At 40.6% G+C, this 13,191-nt stretch overlaps 1 pseudogene; it reads right to left on the bottom strand.

Moving 5' to 3' along the window:
* Positions 1-5,665: 5,665 nt before the first annotated feature.
* Positions 5,666-5,797, bottom strand: LOC123387486 (annotated as a pseudogene).
* Positions 5,798-13,191: the final 7,394 nt, after the last annotated feature.

Below are 13,191 nucleotides of genomic sequence, written 5' to 3'. Positions count from 1 at the left end.
CCTTAGCAAAAGTCTGCTGCCAGGGCTTTCGGTAATGACCAGGATCAACACTTTCTCAAATCAGAAAGTCGGTTTTGATGTTTTGGAACATTCCAGCTGCTCTCTGTCGTTTCCTTATTGACATGGGCTAATCAGGCTTTCCCAGAGGGTCTTATCTGCATGCTGTGGCAGTGGTGTAGGGAGCTGCCAAACAGGTTCAGTGGGATTGCACAGCTGCCTGGGAGCTGGGGGCCAAGCTGGGTGAGCTCCCTGCTTTCTCCTTTCAAGGCCTGCAGGCTTTGACCTGTAAATAGGTGCCTAAACAGGGTCTAATCTGTCACACAAATATGCCTTCGCAAAAGTGGTAATGCCCCTTACCACCTAGCTTAGCAACAATCCCAAGACATATATTTAGAGAAAGCCTTGCATAAATTGCTATGCCTGGTATTTCTATAAAATCCTCTTAAGAGATGGCATAATGAATCAAATTTTATTTATAGCAGCCAATGGGAACAAGCCCCTTCCTATGACCCCAGCTCTTAGGAGCAGCCCTAAAATAACAAACACACAGTGTGCGCTTGATGGATGTCCTTTAGGCTGAGCTCAAGTATTCTGTTCTTGGGGACAGTGTTTTACTCCTTCGTGATGGTTTTACTATCTCTGCCCACCATGATATGATCTTAATGCTTCCAATAAAAAAACACATTTTTATTTTTAGGGTTTGTTTTTTGATAATTCAGAGAACTGTTTTTAATTTGTGAGAAAAACTCTCTAAAATTGGAATGATCGTTGATACTCATGGTTGGAAAGTCAAGTCTCAGGACCCGGAGATCATAAGCTGAGCCAAAAGCAATAGTTGGACACTTAACTGAGTGCGCCACCTAGAAAAAGATGTGTTTTTTTTTTGTTTTTGTTTTTTTTAAAGATAATATTTAGAGGTTTTTATTCAAGTTGGACTCATCATTAGCTTTTGCACTCATCATTAGCTTTGTGATAGAGGGAGGTGGCAAATACTATCAGGTTTTCAGATTTTTAAAAAGTCGTTACAATTGTTTTTAATTTTTGTTATTTTTTAAAATAATTTATTTATTAATTTGACAGAGAGAGATACAGCAAGAGAGGGAACACAAGCAGGGGAAGTGGGAGAGGGAGAAGCAGGCTTCCCGCTGAGCAGGGAGCCAGATGTGGGACTAGATCCCAGGGTCCTGGGATCATGACCTGAGCTGAAGGCAGACACTTAACAGCTGAGCCACCGAGGTGCTCCATAATTTTTATTATTTTTTTTATTAAGTAATCTCCATGACTAACGTAGGGCTGAGCTCATGACCCCAAGATCAACAGTGGCGTGTTCTAAGGACTGAGCCAGCCAGACCCCCCAAAAGTTGCTACAATGTTAATAATAAATGAACAACTTTAAAGCAGTTTATTTTGTAACAACCCAAACCAGTAGATATCTTGTTTATTTCCTCTACAACAAATAACTACAAGGTTTATAAAAGATACCACATTAAGGATATGCTATGGATTTCTTACTAGTATTGTCCCAATTTTAGAAATCCTTTTCTTCTCAGTCTCAGTCTGATTTATTTTTTAAAACACCTTTTCTTAAAGTTTTTATTTATTTAAGTAATCTCTATACCCAACAGCGGGCTCAAACTCATGACCCTGAGATCAAGAGTTGCATGCTCTTCTGACTGAGCTCTCCAGATGCTCCCTGATATATCTATGTGAAGACCACCACCTTTTGCCTCACTCCTTTTCCATTTTTCCTTCCATTCATTCATACATGCATCTACCCGCTATTGAGTGGAAGAAGTATTTGAGCTGAGACTTGAAGAATAATTTGGGTTCTAAGCTTGGTCCCTGTCCCCCAGAGATCTTACATCTTAGAGGGATAGAAAGTAAACAAGTAAAATGCTCCAATAAGTAATAATTATAGTTTGTGATATGTCAAGACCACAGACATTAGAGCTGAGACCTGAAGAATGAGCATGGCCATGTACTCTCTGCAAAGAGGAATTCTCATGTGAAGTCTGATGGGGAAGTGCTTGGCAGGTGCAAGAAACAGAAAGGTGACAAGCATGGCTGGAGGGTGAGTGGGGGCGCTGTGTGAGATGAAGATGGAAAGACAAGCTCAAGCCACATCACACAGTCCCTTGGAGGCCGAGGAAAGGAGTCTGAAATGTATTCGAGGAGCAATGAGACCTTGAAGGGCTTAAGCAGGGGAGGGTCAGGTGAATGTGATTGGGAGAAGTGTTCAGAGTCCAGGGATAGTCACACGCAAAGATGCGGAGATATTAAAAAGTGTGGTAAGATTGTTAAAATTCAGGAAAGAGCCCCACATTGAGAATCTTGTAGGGAAATGAATGTGACTAAAGCAGTTTTCTGCACCCAAACTCTGTCATTCGTCAAAAATGAAAAGCCTCTTAAATCCAGAGCCCTGGAACATTGCACTCTGCCAATGAAACCTATCCAGTATTTTTAAAATTGATTTATCATGCACAGAGAACACATTAAACCAAGAAACCAATTTTGATCCATTGCTTACCTTTCAGAAGAGAACAGCATCATTATCAGAAGTTATTCTGAGGCCACAGGCACTCAGAAGTTATTCGTGATCCTTCAAGTTTTTATTGGTTCAGAAATGTCTGCCTCTCTACGGGGTGTAAGAGATAACCTATGGTGGAAGTGTCCATTTCTATGTGTCCAAATTGCATTACCAAGATGGAATTTTGTATTTCTAGGGTATTTCAGTGTTCAGAGAGAAATCCATTACGTTTTTCTAAAAAGCTTTCACTTAATTATGAGTTCAGTTTCAGCCTTGAGCTTGCTGTTACTCATCTCGCTGATGTTGGCCAACACCTGTTTCGCATCTTCCCAAAGGGAAATTTCTAGTGGGTTCTTCATTGATTTCCTTTTTAGTTACAGCCCATCTTCCTAATTCTTCTTTGCTTCTTTGTTTTGGCCTGTAACTGACTCATTCAGATATTTTCTCAGGTCTTTTCAGGTCTTTTAGCATACGAACCTCCCTGTGTTATTTCTCCAGGAGCAGATTTGGAATGTTTGCGCAGAGAATTAGTTTATAGTTTGGCTCATTCTTTTGTTAACATAATACTATGGAATAAAATCTTTGCTTCCCTTCAGCCTTGACAGGTCTTGGCAGTAACTGCCACTTACTTTGTTCTGATTTCCATTTGGGGGAAAAGCATGCACTTTTCTTTTCGTACACAGCCTTGTCTCAGACATTCCTCTAGCCATGATGTTACACCTCTTCTCCCTCTTCCTTTCACCCAGGAGCAAACCCTCTGTTCTTCTTGAAGTCGACTTTATGCTATTCTCAAGCACAGTCTTTACTTGCCCACCTCTACGCCTTTCCTCATGCTGTTCCACTAGCAGGGATGCCTTTCTCCTCATTTCTGTGAACCAACGATTGTTTCCTCCCTCCTTCACTAAGCCTTTTCAGAAGGCTTTAATCAAAAATCTTTGTTTGACTGCTCATTGGGCATTTTTCCCAAGACCATGCGATGATCTGTTCAGATTTCCTGAAGACAACAACTAGAAGCCAAGGAATCATTTGATAAATAGTTAAGCAGTGATTAGAGTGGGGAAAATGTGATTGAAGGAGTCTAACGTAGTCAGTCTGCCACCACGGTGTCAGACAGCTTCCCTGGACAGTGGTGATGCTGAGCACTCAGTGTAGACTAGCTTGATAGACTCTCAGCAGTCAGTAACCCAGTCAGCCCGGCTGAGAGGAAAACATCCACTTCATTCTAGCAGGTGATCTCACTGAAGGAGTGGAGGAGGAGCAACAGAAGCAGTATGTATCAAGGCAGAGAGAACAGACTATTCATTTTCCATTTTTCCTCTTAAGGTTTTCAGAATGTATTTGATGGTTGAAAGTAAAAAATTACAATTTTATTTTTTTTAAAGTACTTTTTAAAAAAAGATTTATTTATTTATTTATTTATTTGACAGAGAGAGAGACAGAGAGATCACAAGTAGGCAGAGAGGCAGGCAGAGAGAGAGGAAGGCAAGCAGGCTCCCTGCTGGGCAGAGAGCCCGATGTGGGACTGGATTCCAGGACCCTGAGATCATGACCTGAGCCGAAGGCAGCGGCTTAACCCACTGAGCCACCCAGGCGCCCCAAAATTACAATTTTCTGATAAAGATTCAAGGTGGATATAGGAGATAAGACAATTATAATATAAAGAAAGAGAGTGAGAGGACCTGTATGTTGATACATTTTTACATTCCACTTGAAGTGATAAAATACTGATTGTAAGTGACTGTGAAAAGAGAAGCATGAGGACACCTGGGTGACCCAAATAAGTGTCTGCCCTCAGCTGGGATGGAGTCCCATAGGACTCCCTGTTCAGCGGGGAGCCTGCTTCTCCCTCCCCCTCTGCCTGCTGCTCCCCTTGCTTGTGCTCTTTATCTCTCTCTCTGACAAATAAATAAATAAAATCTTAAAAAAAAAAAAAAGGAAGCATGCATATAGCATTTCTAGGGAAACTAACAACAAAAAGACCTACACAAAGACATAGAGTTCAAATCACCATCCATAAGTTAAAATGGAATACTAAAATGTGCTTAACATCCTGAAAGAGGAGAAAATGGAAAAAAAAAAGTCACAGAGAGAACACACAGAAAAGAAGTAATGAAACGGTAGAACTAAATCCAAACAAGTAATACATTTAAGAAATTTTGTTAGATATAAATGGAATGAACCCCCTAAATTTCTTTCTGGGATTATAGACTTATGCATGCCTGAGAGAGAGAGAGAGTGGGAATGAGAGACAGAGAGAGAGTTGGGGGTCAGGGCAGAAGCAAAGGGAGAAAGAGAATCCCAAGTAGGCCCCAACCCAAACCAAAATTAAGAGTCAGACAGATGTTCAACCAATTGAGTTACCCAAGCTCTCTCTGAAGAACTTTCTTTCAAGATTGTTTTTGAGCTGGTCTACTGGCAATGAATTCTCTTCATTTTTCTTCATCTGAAAATGTTTTTATTTCACCCTTATTCTTGAAAGATACTCAGGTGGGTATGTATTCTGAGTTAATAGTCTTTCAACATCTGAAAAATGTCATGCCACTTTCTTCTGATCTCCATGGCTCTGATGAAGAATCTTTAGTCATTTGAATGATTGTCTGGCCATAGGTAATGTAGGTAATTGTCTGGCTATAGGTAATGTAGGTAATTTTGCTCTGGCTACTTTTTACGATTTCTTTCTTTGTGGTTTTCAGTAAGTTGGTTATGATGTTTGGGCCTAGAGTTCTTTGGCTTTATCCTGTTTGGAGTTAGGTAAATTTCTTAAATGTCTTTTTTTTTTTTTTTTTTTTTAAATTTTTATTTGACAGACAGAGACTACAAGTAGGCAGAGAGGGAGTCAGAGAGAGGAGGAAGCAGGCTCCCTGCTGAGCAGAGAGCCCGATGCAGGGCTCGATCCCAGGACCCTGGGATCATGACCTGAGCCGAAGGCAGAGGCTTTAACCCACTGAGCCACCCAGGCGCCCCTTAAATGTCTTTTTTTAAATCAAATTTGGGAAGTTTTCAGTCATTATGTCTTCAAATACTTTTTTCACTACCATACTCCCCTCCTTCTGGGACTCTGACAATGTGAATGTTGGACCTTTTGTCATTAACCCACAGATCCCTGAAGCTCTGTTCATTTTTCCAAAAGTATTTTTTCTTTTTGTTCAGATTGGAAATTTTCTATTGACATATCTTCACGTCCATTGATTCTTTTTTTGTTATCTCTATTTTCAATTAGCAATAATCGCGCCTCGGATAAACCTCATTGGCTACGATACTGCCTTTGATCCCATTCAATGACATTTTTTTGTTTAGGACTGTCCTTTTCTATACTGACATTTCCATTTGACTTCTTTGCTGAGACTTTCTATTTTTCCCTTTGTTTTAAGAGTGTTTGCAATTGTTTACTGAAGGATTTATATACTAGTTGTTTTAAAGTATTTGTCAGATAACTCCAACAGCTGTGTCACTATGGTATTGATGTCTTTTCATTGTCTTTTCCCATGCAAATTAAGATTTTCCTGGTTCCTTGTATTCTGAGTAGTTTTGGATTAGAACCTATCCTGGACCCATTGAATATGTCAAATTCTAGTTCTAAATGGTTGTTTAAACCCATTAAAGAATGTTAATTTGTTGGTGTGCCTGGGTGGCTCAGTCAGTTAAGCATCTGCCTTTGGTTCAGGTCACGATCCCAGAATCCTGGGATGGAGTCCAGCTTCAGGCTCTCTACTCAGCAGGGAGCCTGCCTCTTCCTCTATCTCCCCTGACACCCCTGCTCGTGACCTCTCTCTCACACACACTCTCTTTTCTCTCTCAAATAAATAAATAAAAATCTTTTTTTAAATGTTGATTTTTTTTTAAAAAGATTTGCTTATTTTGGAGAGAGAGATTGCACACATGTGCAGAGGGGCAGAGGGAGAAGGAGAAGGAGAGAAGCAGACTTCCCACTGAGTGTGGAGCCTACCTTGGGCTCGATCTCATGACCCATGAAATCACGCTCTGTGCCAAAATCAAGACTCAGACACTTAACCAACTGAGTTACCCAGACACCCATATATATATAATTTTTTTTTTTTTAACAATTGATTGGGCTCGGTCAAGACTGTAGATTTCAACCCACCTTATGTGGGCTCTGACGCTCAGATCAGCTCAGCAAATCCAGCCTTCCAGCACAGTTCAGATTTGTCCCTCATATGGGTTGTCTCATAGTCACTTTGGGATCTGGGTGGTGGTTCTCAATGTCTTCAGTGCGCGAATCAAGATCCGGTCCATACATGTGCAGTCAGTGGTAAGCTCCTGGCATCCTTAAAAACTCTTTCTCATTCCACTCAGGCTGCTATAGTAAGAATACCATAGATGGATAGACTGGGTGGCTTAGACAACATTTATTTTTCATGGTTTCTTTATCATGGTTCTGGAGCATGGGAATTCCAAGATAAAGGCACCAACAGGTTGGTGTCTAATAAGAAACTACTTCCTGGTTCACACATGGCTATCTTCTGTGTATCCTAACGTGGAAGGGATGAGGGAGACATTTGGGGTCTTAATAAAGGTACCCTTCCCATTTGTGTGAGCTCCAGCCTCATGACCTACCCACTTCTCAAAGGTCCCACCTCCTAATGGCATCATAATGGGGGTTATATTTCAACAAGTGAATTGTGCAGAGACACAAGCACCTAGCCTATGGCACAATCTCTCAGGCTCTTTTTATTTTCTGGGCATTGTCTATTTTGGTTCTCGGCCCCCCGAGCTGAGGCTTCAGTGCCCTCACTCTACCGCACACTACTGTTACTGTGCTTGCATTCAGGGTCAAGCACCAAAAGGATGGAGAGAGAGAAACACCCAATGGGGGGTCTGTCCCACCCTCTGTGAGGCCACAGCTCCACCATTCAGGGAGAAAGATTTCCTTCCTTTAGACCACCATGTCACCCTCACAGGCATGCTTGGGAGGTGGAGCGCAGGAGAACAGAGAGGAAAAAAGTCCTAGGGGTTTCTGCACTTTCTCTGAGAATTGGGAATTCCTTTTCACCTCTTTGAAAGACTAGAGGGCTTCTCCCGAAACTTTCCTTTTGGGGCCCCAGGGTCATTTCCAAGTGTGAAGCTGCCTTGTATTTGGGTCAAGGAATACTGGACCAGTTTGGTGGTGCTTCGAACTCTGTGCTTTTCCCAATCCGTTTGCTTCTGTTTAGTTTTCAGAGTCTTTAAAGAGGTGCTGTGTGCATTGTGTCCATGTTCTGTAATTAAAAGAGAGAGTGAACATTTTATCTACAACCTTAGTCGGACTTTTTGCATTGCAGATATTCTACGGTATTTGTCTGACAGCATTCTAAGGGGGAACTATCTAGATCTGTGGGAATATGTTCAGTTTTCATTAATAAGTTTTATCTGAGAAAGACTTGTTTCTCTCTGTCTGTAGTATGTAGACCAAATATAACTGTGATTCATATATTAAATATGCATTTATTTAATTTACTCCTGGGGTAAACAGAGACATAAAACTTATTATACCTTCAGGCAGTCTTGACATATGCATTGAACTTTGCTTAGGAGCTTTGTTCCCTTTTTATTTGAACAATCTTTGGGTATGTAATTATGAGGTTGCTGACTGGTGTGCATAGTTAAAAAAAAAAAAGTTTTCAGATAAGTGAACTTCTGCATTTAAAGAAAAACATTTTTCCCCCAGTGTAATTTCACAAAGATACTGGTAGAAATGACATTCTTTATTGGGCCATTTAAAATTCTTGTTGTAAAATAAGTTTTTATGTTTTCATTCCTCAGACATGTTCGATCAAATACACTAGCAAGTACCATGTCCATGTTTATAATAAAACACCACGCTCTAAGATAATTGTTCTGTATGACCAGAATATTATTTTAATACTTCTAATGAGGTTGTTGAAATATTGAAAAACACAGTTTCCCAGCAGTAACTATCCTTCATGTGGAAATGTGGGTATGTGTGTTTGGGGCTTGGAAAATGGTTACATGAGCTTCTTTTCTCAGTTATCTGAGGTAACACACAAGTTAGCCTTAATAGTATTTTTTTAAATGTGAAACCCACTTCCATGGCCAAAGGGTTAAAAGCAAGACCGGGAGACAAGGATGAAGCAGTGATTTTTTCATTATGCAGCACCTAAGTGGTTCAGTCATTTAAGCATCTGGCTTTGGCTCAAGTCATGGTATCAGGATCCTGGGTTCAATCCCTGGTTCAGGATCCTGCTTCTCCCTCTCCCTGCTCATACTTATGCTCTTTCTCTCTCTCTCTCTCTCTCTCAAATGACCTTCATCATTTCTTGACCTGAGAAAACAGTTGTTCCCTTTTCATAGGCAAGCATGGTCGTTTGGTTGCTACACCTGGAATGGTCCTCTCATTGTCAGGATCTGCCTGATCCTGGTGGGCTCTGAGTTTGGACCCTGCCAGAGATATGTGATGTCAAGTTGTCTTTACATGAAACTCATTTTTTAAAAATTTGTTATTTATTTGAGAGAGCGAGCATGAGCATGAGCAGGGGGAGTTGAGAGGGAGAGGGAGAAGCCAGCTCCCCACTGAGCAGGGGGTATACCCAGCAGTGCATGTCTAGGTATATCCAGGAAAACTGTCACCATGCTTCATCTTAAATGAATCCATAGAATGATGATTTTGTTTATTCTGGTGATAAAACAGAAAGTCTTATTCTTTATCTTGAATGCATTAGTAGTGGGAGAAAGAACTTTATTCACCCTTGGATAAGTTGTTTAGTAAAAATGGTAGGAAGATATGTTTTGTGAACAGGAATGTGACTTGAGACCAGTGTCCAGACTTCAAAAGATGCATAAAGATGTGCAGTGCTGGGGCCTGTGGGAGAACAAAACACAGTCCCAGACTTCAAGAAAAATAGAATGCAAAAAAAAAACATTTCTTTGGTGATTACTGTCTTATGGTTAATAAACAGAGACAGAACTTTTTAGAGCAAAGAAACTGTCCAAACTTCATGATGTGATTTTTCACTATTATCACAAATAAAGCTAAATCTTTGGTTGCCTAATTTACATATCTTTAACCCTTTGAAAACATATTACTTTATTTTTATTTTTTATTATTTACTTTTTTAAAAGATTTATTTATTTATTTATTTATTTATTTGAGAGGTGAGGGGCAGAGGCAGAGGGAGAGAGAGAATCCACAAGCAGACTCCCTGCTGAGCACAGAGCCCCCATGCAGGGGGCTCCATGCCAGGACCATGAGATCATGACCTGAGCAGAAATTAAGATTTGGCCACTCAACTCACTGAGCTGCCCAGGTGCCCCAAAACATATTACTTTAAAATCTTCCTCCCTCTCTTTCCTTTTTAAAGGATTTTATTTCTTTATTTGACAGAGAGACAGAGAGCACAAGTGGGGACAGAGGGAGAGGGAGAAGCATACTCCTTGCTGAGCAAGGAGCCCTATACCGGACTCGATAACAGGATCCGGGATCACAACTCCAGCCGAAAGCAGACACTTAACTCTTTAAGAGAACCTACTTGTTTTAGTCTGCATACACTGGTGCTGTGACAAAACACAGTAGGCTAGGTGATTTAGCCAACAGAAATAAATTTTCCTACAATTCTTGAGGCTATGAGTCCGAGGTCAGTGTGTCAGAACGGTCAGTTGCTGGAAGGGTTCTTCCTTGGCTTGTGGAGGATGGCCTTCTCACTGTGTGCCCATCCCATAGACTGGATGTTTGTGTCTATTAGGGCCCCCTAATTCATATGTTAAATCTTAAGGCCCAAGGTATTTGGGTAGTATTTAGAGGTGGGCCCTTGCAAGATGATTAGATCCTGAAGGTGGAATGGAATTAGTGCTCTTCCAAAAGAGACTCCAGAAGTTTCCTTGCTCCTTCCACCATGTGAGGATACAGAGAAAAGCCAGTCCTATATGAACCTGGAAGTGGGCTCCCACCAGACACGAAGTCTATTGGTGCCTTGATCTTAGACTCCCTGACCTCCAGAACTGTGAGAAATAAATGTTCATTGTTTATAAGCCACCCAGTCTGTGGTATTTCTGTGACAGCAGCCCAAATAGACTAAGACAGCTCACATGGACGTTCCTTGGTCTGTCTCCCAGACGGGAATCAGGTTGTCTGTTGTCCCTTCTTATAAAGACGTGAATCCCATCAGACCAGGGTCTGTCCCTTGCAACCCAAAGGCCCTACTTCCAGACACCATCACATTGAGAGGCCAACATATACAATCTGGGAAGACACAATTCAACTCTTCAGTCCATGACACCACCTGAAATTTCTTGAAATTTCTTAGGATCCACTGTTTCTACACTGAATGGACGTTTCTATCTTTGCATATACTGTGCTCCCCTTTCTTGTATGTGACTGATACCTTACCACAATTTAAGTTAGAAACTGAAATAAAATGGAGATTTTTTTCTAAAGTAAAACCATTGTAGGTATTAATAGTGACATGTGCTGTTATGAAAATGAGCTTGGGAGGAAAATAATTGGTTTTATATAATATTAAGAGTCTAAGGGACGCCTGGGTGGCTCAGTTGGTTAAGCAGCTGCCTTCGGCTCAGGTCATGATCCCAGCGTCCTGGGATCGAGTCCCACATCGGGCTCCTTGCTCGGCAGGGAGCCTGCTTCTCCCTCTGCCTCTGCCTGCCATTCTGTCTGCCTGTGCTCGCTCTCTCCCCCCCCCTCTCATAAATAAATAAAATCTAAAAAAAAAAAAAAAAGAGTCTAGCATACTTTCTGGATTACCTGAAATAGTGAATTAATAAGTGCTTATCTGAAGTTTCCTCTTTACACACACCTGAATAATCAGAAGATGATTTTTAATCAAGAGAGACATCATTAGGCAGTATTTGCTTTCTTTTCCCCCCAAATTTGTTCCCTGCTAGTCCAAAACATGAAGTAATATATAACTCCTTACCTAGTACCTTAAAGAAAAATCCTCTGCTAAAAGAATACAAAAGGCTAAATATGTGTTTACTTACTTATCTCTTTTGGTGTAATTATGGCTTTTCTTAGTAGCTTCTTGCCTATAAGTAATGCTCTTTCATTTTGTTTACATGAAAGAACTGTGAGTTTCCAGTAGGAGATGAAAGGAAGCTATTTCTATGTGCTGAAAATGTTTCTGCTTTTTTTTTTTTTTTTTTTTTTTTGGTGGTAGTGAGAGGTTGAGGTTGCTTATTTAATTTTGTAAGTCTGCATTTGAACCCATTTGGTAATTGATAGAGAAAAGTAAACTTTAAGTAAGAAAATTTTTATTTGTATTTATTTGTTGGATATGTAGAATTGAATGCACTATTGAAAAGCTGGGATTTGGTATGTGAAAAACATTTCTGACAGCGAATACCCAATGAAACACATTTTGAACTGTTCTTATTTGCATCTACAATCTTCTCTTAATGCTTCCCTTAAAACCTTTGCTTTTGAACTGACATTTTCCATTAACATTAGTGGGAATATAGTTAAACTTAAAAGGGCAGAGAAATACTGCTCCTTTGTTTAAAAAATGGAGATATAATTTGCTTACTATAAAATGAACCATTCTAAGAAACACATCAGTGGTTTCTTGTGTATTTACAAGGCTGTGCAAACATTACTGCAATCTAATTCAAGAATGCTCTCATCATTCTAACAAGAAACTCACAGCCTTCAGCAATCAATCCTCATTCCTCACTTCTCTCAGCCCTAGGCAACCAGTAATCTACTTTCTGTCTCTATTGATTTTCTTGTTGGACAGTTCATGGAAATGGAATAGTACAATATATGGCCTTTTGTGGCTGACTTTTTTGACTTAGTATAATTAATTCAAGGTTACCTCTTTTAATTTTCTTTAAGATACCTCATAGAATAATAGCAATCAGTTTTACCATGAAGGAAATGGTAACATACGTTAACTTGCTCTTGGGCATGAAGATCTCATATTCATTTAACGAATACATATGGAACATCTACACATGCCAGAAATATTCTACAAAGTGGGGTTATGGCATTTAGTGGTGATGGTGGTGGACTCATAGACATCTAATGTAATACTAACTAGAAATAAGTATAGTGAAGAAAAAGAAAAAGAAAAAGAAAGCAAAATGAATGGAGAGGAAGTGTCAGGGTTATTATTTTAAGTAAAATGGTCAAGGAAGGGCCCTCTGAGCAGATGACATTTGAGCTGAGACTTGAGGAATTCGCACAGAGGGAACAGCAAATGCAAGGGCTCAGAGACAGGAGTGTGTTTGGTGTGTTGGAGGAACACGGAAGCCAGTGTGATTGGAGGGCAGTGAGAGGAGGAAGGGGAGGAGACAGGTAGGAGGGCGGAGAGTTGACCTCCCGTAGGCACAGGGGCAACATCTCATGGGTCCAGAGGGGACCCGAGGTGGAATTTCAGAGGGCAAGTAATGCCAGCTGGGAGATCTGGTGGTGGGAGGTTGAAGCCATTCTCCCCTGAATGTTTCTGTCCCCTTAGTTCACAAAAAAAGAGAAGTGATAACTGACAGTGAGGAGGGGATAGTGGTGTCAAAAAGTTGAGAGAAAGACGGGAATGAATGGGCTAAGGGTATTTAGTGGAGTTATTTGGCAGCACTGAGGGACCAGGGGGAGGTTCTAGCGTGTTTTTCACCAGCCACTTAAGTCATCCAAGTATCAAGTATGAAGTTTGTGGGAAAGTTAGTTGTAACCAGGGTTGGAGTTTTGCCACGTGAGGAGGACA

The sequence above is a fragment of the Mustela putorius genome, unplaced genomic scaffold (genome assembly GCF_011764305.1).
Source record: "Mustela putorius furo isolate JIRA1106 unplaced genomic scaffold, ASM1176430v1.1 tig00003853_pilon_pilon_pilon, whole genome shotgun sequence".
Taxonomy (NCBI): domain Eukaryota; kingdom Metazoa; phylum Chordata; class Mammalia; order Carnivora; family Mustelidae; genus Mustela; species Mustela putorius.
The sequence above is the reverse complement of the archived record's forward strand: the minus strand, read 5'-3'. Positions and strand labels throughout refer to the sequence as shown.